Genomic DNA, 10,510 nt, shown 5'->3' with positions numbered 1-10,510 from the left:
GGACACTACATCCCCCTCAATACCAGAGACAGGGAAGAGGGATGCTTTTCTGGGTCACCGCATGGGAGTTCCAGAGGGGCAAGTCTCTGCTCAGATGACCCCTGTAGGTCTGCTGTGTAGACCACTGGAAGGCTCAGTGGGCTGGGCTCATCCAGGCCTTCTCTCTCCCTGCCTCGCTGTGTGGCCCTTGAGCAAGACACAACCTCTCTGTGTCTTACAACTAAGTGTGTTAATTCTACTTCATGGCACCCCACTCCTGACATGAAGCTAAATAAGATGTGACATCAAACTATTTTTCCAACTTGTGTCATCTCTGCTGATTATCTGATCTGGGTTTGAGTTGTCAGACCCTGGATGAGGGGCAGAGTCAGGTCTCGGGGGGCCCAGCCTGTGTGTAGAGAATCTGCCTGCAGTCTCATCTACAGATGCTTGACATTGTCCTTGTCACTGACTCTGCTGACCACCCCCCTTCTCCCCTCCTCTCCAGAGGGCTTAGGCCCTCACTGGCTCACAGAGCTGCTTAACTAGCTGCTTGAAAAGTGGATGTGGCTGGGGTGTGCCGCTGGGATGAAAAGTCTTGGCTTTAGAAAGAAAGATAATGGCCAAAGGGGTGGAGAGAATTAGTAAGGTGGGAGGGAGAAAGACTATCCTAGGGGAGAAAGATGGTCCTCTGTAAGCAGTTACCTAGAGCTTACCATGGGGAGACAGAGATGGATAGGCCCAGCCTGGCCCTTCCGGAGCCATAGTAAAGGATGGGCTAGGAAAAGTCCAGAGCATAGAGAACAAAGGCCTTCAGCCCTCAGTGGTAGGTGGGTGCCAAGAAGCCTCCCAGGAGGAGGTGCATTGAGATGCAAAGGGACAACTTCTGGCAGGGCCTGGTGGGGTTGGGCAGGGATTAGGTGGCCAAGGCCCTTCAGGACAGTGACTGGCAATGGGGACCCTGTTCTGAATAACCAGAGGGGGAAGCAGACTGTTGGGGTTTGTCGTTGGAGTTCTTGGGTCCCTTTGAGAATTCGCCAGTCTCCATTCAGCATCACAGGGGAGGTTTATTAAGAGGAAAAGACTTGCATTGACACAAGCTGGCAGTCTTAAAGGGCGGGAGCTGCATTTTGCTTGAGCAGGGGTGTTTTTAGGTATTGTTCTTTGGTGGAATTGATCATGTTGGGGTCACGTGGGGTTCGTTTTCTATGACTGATAATCCTCTCTGCCCCCACCTGATTTCTGGCCCTGCCTTGTGAAACTTCCATAGCTGGTTTAATGACCTGTTAATCCTCTGTGCCCCCATCCCTGGTTAACTGTACCTGGATCCTCTCCTGGGAGTCTTCTCCTGGGCAGGGGTGGAGGGGGGGCGCAGCGAGGGGGCTGTGTTTTGCCCACGGCTATTCCCGCCTCTGAGCTATGTGGCCTTAGATCCACAGCTGTGTTCCAGCAGAAAAGGGCAGCTCAGTGCAACCCAGCAAATGTTTCTGCATCACCCACTGAGCAGTCTATGGTGGCGGTCCTCACTTAGTTTTCTCTGGGGGTTTAGGGAGAAAAGAGGATCTTGACCTAGTTTCTGGCCTGAGATTTCTCCCATTGGCAGTGGTGGAGGGGGAGAAGGGGTGGAGACTATGATGAGACTCATCCTGTTACAAACAAATGAGGGGAAAACAGGAAGGCCCATGGTTTCCTGCCTTTTCAAGCCTGGCAAGTCCTCACCTGATGTTGGGGACAGGTTCTTGGAAATTGTGACTTTCAGGGAAACAATGTGTAATGAAAGCAAGTCCCTGAATAATGCTGTTTTTGGTCACCGTGGGATTGGATTTGTGTTTTTGCTCGTTGCTGTTACAATGAAATGACGTTGAACAAAGTGATGTTATTCCAGGACCTGTTATGTAATCTATGTTTGACTTAAAAAACTTTAACAGTTTGAACACTGACTGGCTATGAAAGAAGTACCAGTAAGTGTGATAATGGTATTTTAACTTGGCTTAAAAATGAAGAGACCTGGGCCTCCCCTGGTGGTGCAGGCGGTTGAGCACTGCGCTGTGAAGCTGTTCGATCCTGGACAGCCGGTGAGGGTCCCACATGGCGTGGCAGACCTCTCCTCTCACGCCCGCTGCTCCCCTCAGCAGTGTATTTCGTCCGTCTGCCTGATCTGCTCCCCGCTCTGTCTCTGGTGAATCCTCTCACCCTCCAGCAATCTGGCCTGTACCCCAGCGCTTGTATAAATAAATAAATAAATAAATAAATAAATAAATAAATAAATAAATAAATAAAATAGTGCAACTATCCAGCCTTCCTGGTGGCACTACGGGTTAAAACGCAACGTATGAAGCTATCTGCAGACGCTGCAGCAGAAGTTTGATCCCTGGCCAGGGAGCAACCCATATGGCGCAGCAGACCTCAACTGTCTCGCCTGCTGCTCCCCTCAGCAGTGTATTTCGTCAGTCTGCCTGTTCTGCTCCCCACTCTGTCTCTGGTGAATCCTCTCACTCTCCCATGCCTCTGGCCTGTACCTTGGTTCTTGTATAAATAAATAAATAAATCTTTAAAAAAATGAAGAGACCTCATCATTTAGAGATTTAGGGGGAGATACTGACTGGTGAAATGATATGCTGGCTGGGATTTGCATCAAAGCACCAGGGTGAGGGTGTAAGTTGGGGGTGTAGACTGGCCCTGGCCTGATGACTGGGTGCTGGGTGATGAGGCTTCATTAGGCTGTTTCTGTACTATCTTGTGTATTTTCAATTCTCCATGATAAAAAAAAGTTAAACAAAAAAGGAGTAAAACCCAGAACAACTTTCTTTGAAAACAAACATTTTCAACTGCACTTTCAGTTACCTGTCACCGTGAAGGAAATTCACAATGACAAAAATCCACTGTGGCTTCAGGGAAGCTTGGGATGAATTTGCAGTTTATTAATCAGAGTAGCATCTCAGACATGTGGAAATGGCTGTGCAAGTGTGTGGGGCCATACCTTCACTCTGCAGCCTGCGTTTGGCTGGTGTGTGATGTATGAAATCTCTGACATGATTTGCAAGCTGCCTGGAGCGGTGTGTAGGTTGAGGGTAACCCTTGGGGAATGGGCAGCGGTGATGTGACCTGAGGTTCCCCAGAAGAGGGGCAGAACCCAGGGGACTCGGAAGCCTCCTGGAGATCTGGCAAGAAGGGTGTGAGGTCAGTCCTGCTGAGGGCTGCCTCGTCTGCTCACCGTGTGTGGTGCCATGGGGAATGGCCTCATTCACACCTTGTGACCTGATTCTACCTGCTGTGTCACAGTAGGCAGGTGACAAAGTTTTTCCAGGCCTGGGGATGGGGAGGATGATGTCTTTGTCTCTGCCGGGGCAGAGCTCCGCATTTGTGGGGTTGAAGTTTGGGGTCAGCCTGGTTAACCTGCTTGCCCCAATCCCTCCCTGCGGGTAGGCATCAAGCTTCCTCAGCTTTCCCAGCCTCTGTTTTCTTTGCCCGACATCTCCCATGGCTGTAATTCACAAAGCCACAATCAAGGAGGTTCAGGGGGTGGGGCCCTGCTGGACCTCTTTTTTTTTCTTCCTCGCAGTTGAATTGCTCTCTGCATTTATTAGCTAACATTATGCAACAAGGAGGGGACAAAAGCTCACACCATACACAAGACGCATTGCAGGAAAAAGGTGACTAAAGATTGATAGAATCCTAGGGTCTTGGGCCCGCATTTCTGGGGGAAATGAACCTCTAATTCCTGGTGGATGGAGTCTTATTCCTGGAAGAAGCAAGCCTATTGGCACCCCTCCAGTAGGGGGAAGCCCCATTGAAGGGCCCATTAGTGGGGTCAGACCAGGTGGAGAAGCCATAATGTCTGGAGGTGGAGTTGCCTGGCCACAGGTGTGGGTGGAGCCCTGGCCTGGTGGGTACTGCACAGGGGCCCCAGCAATGCCGCAGTAGCACGACTATAGCACCTCCTCCCTACCAAGTCATTACCTGGTGGGACGGCCCTCCAACCCCCTGGACAGGGCCTGCTAATCTGAGGAACTTGGGGAACTGGGACTCCAGCTGGTGCTCCTCTGCCAGCTGCCCAGCCAACCCCGTGGCCTCCTGCAGTGCCCTGCTGCATAGGGGGAGAGGCTCTTCACCCACTCACCCCCTTGTGTTCTCATTTTTCTCCTTTCACGAGCTCTTTCTGTCATCAAGGGAAGTCACTGATATTCCCTGAGAACATCCCCAGGGGGATTTAAAAAGAGATCAAAAGAGGAGGGCAACGCTTAACCCACAGGAACAGCATCCATGAGAGAAGCAAGGGAGAGACAGGAGAGGGAGGCAAAGATGGTGGGGGTGGGGTGGGGGAGGGTGTGTGAGAAGGAGAAGGGTGGCCAGTGGGGTTCTGGCTCTAGGGGAGAATAGGGCCTGGCTCAGAGGAAGGCAGAAAGCAGAGGAGCCGAGCATTTAATGCTGCCTCCCAGGCCCGGAACATCCCAGAGCAGGGCTCCCCCAGACTCCAGTTGCAGATCCCCACATCCCACCTCTGCTGTGGCTGGCCCAGTCCACCTCATGACCTGAGGATGGGTCTGCAGGTCAGGCACCAGGTGCCTGCATCACGGCCATCATGTCCCTGAGGTCCCCGTTCCCCTAGAGAGGACTGCAGGCACTTGGCCTGGCATAGCAAAGCCTCTTTTCACAATCCTCCCTTCCACCCTCCCAATGCAGCCCAGGCTCCTAAAGGAGCATCCCAGAGCCTGTGGCTGGAGCCCAAGGCAGTTCTGGGCGGGCTGGCACTAGATCTGCAGAGCTTGAGGCTCTGAGTCAGCGCTTCTGGGCAAGTCCTCTGTGTCCCATATAGGCTGGGAGATGGCACCAATTGGCAGTCTGGCCAGCCCTGACCACCTCTCCAGAGAACGGAGGTCTGGATTTGGAGTCCTGCAGGCCCCCTAACTGAGGCTAGTCACTGCTCTCCCTGGGCTCATTTCCTCAGCTACTGCGAGGCTACCTCCCTTGTTAAGGGCTGCTCTCCACGTCAGGGGATGAAGGGAGTAAAGGAGTCAGAGCTCCTGAGGCTCAGGGCTGTACTAGGAGTGCCCTTAAGGAGCTGCCTGGTCCTGTCCCCCTACCAGTGAAACAATGCTGAAGCACAGAGCAAGACGGCCAAGGTGGGGGACAGGTCACTCTTTACGGGTTCTCACCCATGCACTCAATGCAAGGTTCAGCTACAACAGAGTTTATTTACAAAGGAGAGAGAAGTTGGGAGAAAGGAAAGAGTTAGACATAAGGCCAGAGGCAGTAGCCAAGGTACAAAGCTCACAAAGCTCTCAGGTCACAAAGGTCTGGAAGGTCTCAGCAGAGGTGGCACCACAGCAGGGAGAAACAGCAATCCCAAGGCTAGGATGGGCAGCACTGGACACTGGACAGGTCAGCACCAAAGGCAACAGCAGCAGTGGGTGGTGCTGGATGTGTCAGAGGCAAGGACCAGTGTTACAGCTCTCAGAGATGCTGGGCATAAAGCCAATAGCAACCAGCTCTTTTGGCCAATGGTGTCATTCAGCAGGCAATGTGTGAGGCAGAGGCAGAGGTCAGGTCTGTGAAGGCATGGTGCCGGAGGACAGGGCTCAGTGTTACAGCCCAATGAAGATTTTCTGGATGAATCTGACTGCTCCTCCAACTGCCTCTCCAGGTCCTCTTCAAGTCTTCTTCCAAGTTCCCTCACCACACACCCCCTTCAGGCTGGTTGGAGCCTGGCTGAAACTCTCCTCAGGGTGCCAAGCTGTTGAACCTGATTGGTCCTTTTAGTTGACTGGCAGCTCCAGTCCACATTGGGAGGTTTTTGATCCTATATTTGTGTAACTGCCAAAAAGGGGGAGAGCACTCTAACCCCAGCTGTTTGATTGGTGCCAGTCAATCTCCTATCAAATTGGTCCATTCGTAAGTATATCCTGGAGCCTGATATAAAAGAGAAAAGCAAGACCCCTGCCCAATCTGGACCTGCAGTGAGGTCAGGGTAGACTCAGCCTGGAAAGCTCCAAGGAACTCAGTGGGGCTGGCCACAGCAGGACAGGAATAAAACTGCGCTGATGCCCCTCAGTAGGCCTGGGTCTAGTAATTTAGGGGGCCCTACTTCAAGGGCCCTACATTACCATGATTGTATATATCCAAATCCAGCTCTCCTTCAGGAAGCCCTCCTGATTGCACCAGTCCTTCTGCCCTCTTTTTCAACGACTACCATTCTGAGTGCCCAGTCCTGTGGTACTGAGCCTTAATCACACATATTTTGCAAGCAATCCTTGAAAGCAGGTAGCATCTTGTCCCCTGGTGCTCCAGCACCCCCACCTGATTGGATCACATGCCTGGGAGTGGTCAATCAGCTGTGACCGGGCATACAGGAAGGGGTCACATGATAAAGATCATGGTGCCACCTTGGCCCCGTGGCCAAACCTAGAACTTCAGAGCATACAGAGCCTTCCCTCTCGCTCTGCTTTTCTGTGGCCAGGCACCAATCTGGGTCATTCTCTGTGCCCACTCCTCCAGCTCCTCCCTGGGACATCTGCCCCCACCTTCTCTCCGGTCACCAGCCTCTCTGCTTCATCTCTTCCCAGCCAGTCCACCCACATGGCCACTTAGACCCACAATGAATCGCACAGCGGAAGGGCTCATCTTTCTTCTTGGGAACCCAGAGGGCTTTCTGTGAAGTCACAGACACTTGGCTCCATCATCAGGGATCTTCACCACCTGTCCGCCACCTGCTTTTTCTGGACAGCCTCCAGTGCCTCCCGTCCCCCATCCCAGAGGCCTCTGCCACCCCATGTTTTCGGTCCAATCCTTCAAAATGCAGGACTGCCTTTCTCCAGGCTTTGCTCATGCTGTTCCCCTTGGCTGGGGTCCTTCAAGGCTGAGCGAAAATGCTCCTTCTCTCTGGCAGCTCTCCCCGAAGACTCAGGCGAAATTAATTGCCACCTGTGTTCCCATTATACCTGCAAACACCCCGTATGGGGTCCCCCCTTCTTTTAAGTAGCATTTTATCTGCCTCACGCCCCATCATGACTCTTCAGTGTCCACACAGTGGGGACTGTGTTTTATTCATTTCCAGTCATGCCCTGCACACAGTAGGCACATAATAAAGGCTTGTTATGTTGAATGGATAATTGCCATTCACACCATGCATGAATTGTTCATTTTCCCTCAAAACTTCAAAAACTATTATAAAAATAGTTCCCAGCGGCTTTTAAACATTCATAGCCATGTCGAAGTGGACAAGTAAAAGCCAGCGTCCCTCACGCTTCTCTCCTCCCCAGCCCGTTCCCCAGCATGAGCTTATGAACAGCCCAGTGTTTCCTCCGGGCCAGTGATTCGCAAAGCCGGCGCGGTGCCCCCCTCAGCAGTGGCATTTGTTAGAGGCGGATTCTGAGCCCCAGGACAGACAGGTTGGAGGTGTACCTGGGGACCATGCTCTGTCTCCCGATGAGAACCAGAGAGGCCCAGCCAGAGAACTTGCTGGATTCCTGCTGAGTTGCTGAGCTCCTGGGTCCAGACTTCCACCCAAAGACCTTGATCCAGCCTCCATCATAGACCTTTGCATTTTATTTGGGAGCAAAACCTCAAAGTCAGCAATATCCTGGTTTTTTGTTTTCTGCCTCCTTTAACCTCAGTGGGTGGCAGAGGAGAGCCAGTGAGTTGGTGGGCAGTGCCCGTCCCCTGGGGTGGGGTCTGGCGGGGCCACCAACGTGCGGGACGACATTTGACCAGCTACCATAGTCCTCTCATCTGCAAAATGTGGTTGTCCTCTAGGTGGTCTCTAACTTGTTCAAGCAAAATACATGAACCACGGCAGCGATCTGCGTTTTGAGCTCTCTGAGGACTTGAGGTCCAGATAAAGCGAATTTTATGGGGAAATCTCATTTTCCAGATTTTTCAGGGGAAGGGGCAAGATCCCAAAATGGTGTGAAAGAGTTCGCCTCCCTGTGCCTTCCCAACACGCTCTACCCATCAGACACTGCTGCCCTGTTTGTGGATGAAGGTAAAGAAAAAAAGTCCACGGAATAAATTCGCTCTTTGTAAAGGACAGGATGTGACATTTATTCAGCACTGACTTCGGAACTCGCACTACTCCAGGTGCCAGGGACACAGCAGGGAAGAGGGCAGGCAAGAAGAGCCGCCCTGGTGAAGTTTATGTTCTAGTCAGGAGAAATGGACAGTTAAATAAAGAACTAAGGTATAAAGAGTGTCGGGGGAGAAGGGCTGTGGGGAGGGATAAAGCCGGGCGTGTGGGCTGGATGGGAGCGGTTCTCAGAGCCAGGAAGGCACCTCCTGCATGGTGGAGAGAGGAAGTTCCACACCGACTTTCTGGGAGCCAGGGCGAGTGCCAGGGTCTGCACTTAAGGGGGTCCTGGCACGTGTGGAGAAATAGACAAGACTGGTCACAGGCCTGGCGTGATTCCTCTAAGGACTGCAGTCTATTTATCAGCTGCTTTGGAGGATGGGAAGGTGGGAGTCAGTGGGCTGGAGAGTCCAGGGTGGCTTCCCAGAGGAGGTGGCATCTGGGCTGGGCCTTGAAGGATGCGCAGACCCCAGAGGCACAGGACAGGGAGGCACTCCAGCCCAAGGCACAAGGCTTAGTGGCCTTGTTAGTGGCCCAGCCAGACCCTCACCCCCAGACATGGCAGGGCTGCTCCACCCATCCCAGCTCCCCACTCCTACAGGAGGGAGGGGCTGCCCCTCCAACTCCTGCCACTCAAAGCCCACCCCCAGCTGGCATTTGCCAGATGTTGCCACGAGGTGTCAGAGTCCTTGTCAATTATTCCCTGTACAAACGCAAGCCCTCACTGCCCTGCCCTGCCCTGCCGTTTTTAGAGGTCTGTGATATCAACCTCCACCCTTGTTAGGGCACTGGCCTCCTTTGTTTACTCCAGGTCCTCTTTCTCCCCTTCCCAAGGTACATCCAATAAAGAAGTTTCCAGCAAAAATCCAAAGAGAAGGTTTGCATTTGTAGGGTGGGCTACGGGAAGGCACTGATATTCATTCATGTTCATCAAGTGGGCCCCACACTCATTCCATGAACTCCAGGACAGCTCCAGTCTCCCCAACCTGGTGGGAAAAGTCAGCAGAGCGAGTAGGCCTGGTAGTCCAGAAAGGGGAGGGGAAAGAGTCCCACGCCTTGGTTTCCCTGCTTGGAATTGGATAATGGAACTGGGGTGGGATAGTCAAGGCCTGGGGAGCTCTGGATCTTGCCTCCGAAAGGCCTGACGGCCTGGTGAGATGACCAGCACCGACCCCTGGCATCTGTCCTGAGGCTCTTTACAGCAAGTCTGGGCTACAGGGCCCTGGGGTGAAATATGGTCTCCAGAAGGGGAGGCTCGTGGGTGGCCAAGCCTGATGAAGGCGGCCAGGCCATTCCTTAAGCGTCCTGATGGGCTTTACACTCCCAGTGGTGACATTTTTGCTGCGGTTGCTTATAAAAAACAATAGTGGCACCTCCCCAGGTCATTTTTCGACTTTTCCCTCCTAAATGAAAAGGCAAATGTTTCCCAGAACGGTTGCAGCTAGAATCTCATTTGTCCCCAGTGCCCTGGAGCCTGGGATGAGGTGAGAGATATGCTACCCCTGGGCCCACGCTCCCAGCTCCCCCCAGTGCCCCCGCTGACAGCCTCATCTCCCATCTCACACAGGCTCTCTCTGCGGCCTCCCAGCTGGACCCCTGGGACACCCCTTTGTCTACAGAGTTTCTTATCCTTGGAACTCTGTCCCTCTCCTCCCCTCCCCTCTCCTTTCCAACTTTCTCTCCTGTGTCATGTTCCTCCCCATCCTGCCTCTCCCCTCCTCCCTCACCCCTTCCTTCTCTCTCTACCCCTTTGCAGACCTCTCCCCTTTTTCAGATGAGCAAATAGAGACAGAGAAATGGAACCTGCCCCGGTCACTTCGCTCATCCCTGGGGTGGTGGGTGACGTAGTAGGTGCTCAGTGCGCTCTGGTTTCTGTCCATGTCGCCTGCAGCAGAGTGGGATGGGTGGAGGCGCCTGCCACTGGGACGTCTGGGTTGCAGTGCCCGCCTGGAAGCCCAGGTCTGACTTGACCAGACTGTTGCTCTGTGGGCCTTCAGCAGTGGGGTCACCTGGGAGCTGGTGACAGGACTTTTGAATCAGATTCAGCATTTTGACAGTACCCCCAGGAGCACATGCACATGTGAGGGTTTGTGTGGGAGTATTTTCAGGGGAAGTCTTGCCTCCAGGAGGGCACCCTAGAGCCCTCTGCTGTCCCAGGTGCACACTCACCTACCACATGCTTCTCTTCTGCATCAAATAAAGCAGGTCAGAGTCCTCACCCCACCCTGCGTGGCCCAGAGCAGGGGCAGCCGCAGGCAGGGGCTTGACAGATTGTCCCGGGTGTTCTGGTGCTTGATTATGCCCTGATTAGTAAGGGTTTGGAGACATCTGGAAACCACAAGCTGGCACGAGCAGGCTCAGTCCTTCCACCTCTGCCCTGTCCACCCTGGGTGCTGCCACCTGGGCCAGGGCCTCCGCAGCAAGGAGGGGAAGCAGAGGCAGATTCCAGGGCAGAGCTGAGAGCCGGGA

The sequence above is a fragment of the Talpa europaea genome, assembly GCF_964194135.1.
Source record: "Talpa europaea genome assembly, chromosome: 2".
Lineage (NCBI taxonomy): Eukaryota > Metazoa > Chordata > Mammalia > Eulipotyphla > Talpidae > Talpa > Talpa europaea.
This window is presented reverse-complemented; position numbering follows the sequence as displayed.